Source organism: Augochlora pura, unplaced genomic scaffold (assembly GCF_028453695.1).
Source record: "Augochlora pura isolate Apur16 unplaced genomic scaffold, APUR_v2.2.1 APUR_unplaced_5478, whole genome shotgun sequence".
NCBI lineage: Eukaryota > Metazoa > Arthropoda > Insecta > Hymenoptera > Halictidae > Augochlora > Augochlora pura.
In genome coordinates this window covers 1-1,582 of record NW_027585946.1, presented here as the reverse complement: position 1 = coordinate 1,582, position 1,582 = coordinate 1, and the positions used below count along the sequence as shown (strand labels likewise).

The following is a 1,582-nucleotide window of genomic DNA, read 5'->3' as shown; positions in this document are numbered from 1 at the left end:
AATGCAGTTGTACCTCGCTAGTAATATGACATCCTCTCTATTTAACCTGCGATCTAAATTAAATCTGGATTTCTTATTTAAATATAAATGTAATCAGCGTTTCTCAACTTATGAGTCGTTAAAGAAGTTCAATAACATTTTAAAGAATAAGGGCAAGTAATTGAAATGCTAGATGTTTTATACATCTAGACGTTTTAACATTTAAAGATGTTTTACTTCATGGCCTTATACAGGAAATTTGGAGATATCAATTTACTACCTTGATCAAAAAGTTCTAGGACTGTCCCCCGTGTGTCGCTGTCAATCACCCGATTGTTTCTTTTTTTTTTTTTGTTAGGTTACCATATCTGTCATTAACACTTCCTTCCAATTTCAGCGTCATAGCTTGATATTTGTAAAAGTTACGCTGTACTGAGCACATCTCCTTTGTTCGTGTCTTCGATTTTGAAAATGGCATCATTCGAGCATCAACGAGTTTGCATTAAATTTTGTGTAAAAAAACGGATTTAACGGTCCGCAGACCTTGGATATGTTGGAGAAGTGTTTCGGCAACGATACTCTTTCGAGATCAAACGTTTTTCGATGGCACGAACGCTTCAGAAGTGGTCGTGAGTCGGTCGAGGATGACAAACGCAGTGGCAGGCCGTCAACGTCGAAAACCGATGAAAACATCGATAAAATTCAAGAAATGTTGTCCGAAAACCGCAAATTGACCATCAGAGAGCTGGCAGAGGACTTGAACATTGCTTATGGATTCGTTCAAGACGTTTTGGTTAGTGATTTGGGCCTCAGACGTGTCGCTGCAAAACTGGTGCCGAAAGACCTCAATTTCATGCAAAAAAAGGACCGCGTTGAAATCGCGAAAGACATGATTTCCAAGGCCGAATCCGACCTAACATTTATTAAACGTATCATCACTGGAGATGAGACGTAGATTTATGAGTATGACACACAATCCAGACATCAAGCGAGTGAATGGCGTGCACCGGAAGAGCCGAGACCGAAAAAACCACGTCGTTTTCAGTCAAGAAAGAAGGCGATGCTCACGGTTTTCATGGATTACAATGGTGTTGTGCATCAAGAATTCTTGCCAGAAAAACAGAGAGTCAACAAAGAGTATTATTTAGGCGTTTTGAGACGTTTGCGCGAAGCAATTCGTCAAAAAAAGGCCAGATTTGTGGGCAAACAACTCGTGGATTTTGCACCACGATAACGCACCGGCGCACAATGCGATCCTTATCCGTGAGTTTTTGACGAAAAACAACACGAACACTATCCAGCAGCCTTCAAATTCACCAGATCTGACTCCCTGCGACTTTTTTCTGTTCAACCGAATTAAAAAGCCGCTTCGCGGAACGCGTTACAGTACCCGAGAGGAGGTCATGACAAAATCGAAGACGGCTCTGATGGACATACCGAAAATTGAGTACCAGCGGTGTTTCGAGGATTGGATCAAGCGCTGGCACAAGTGCATTGCAGTCAATGGGGACTACTTTGAAGGGGACCATATCGATTTGGACGAATAAATTTGTATTTTTGATTTTATGAATAAAGTCCTAAAACTTTTTGATCAAGGTAGTAT

The 1,582-nt window shown here is 41.0% G+C and overlaps 1 pseudogene; it reads left to right on the top strand.

The window, feature by feature from the left end:
* The first annotated feature begins 520 nt into the window (after positions 1–520).
* On the top strand, positions 521–934 carry LOC144477949 (protein GVQW3 pseudogene; annotated as a pseudogene).
* The last annotated feature ends 648 nt before the right edge of the window (positions 935–1,582 follow it).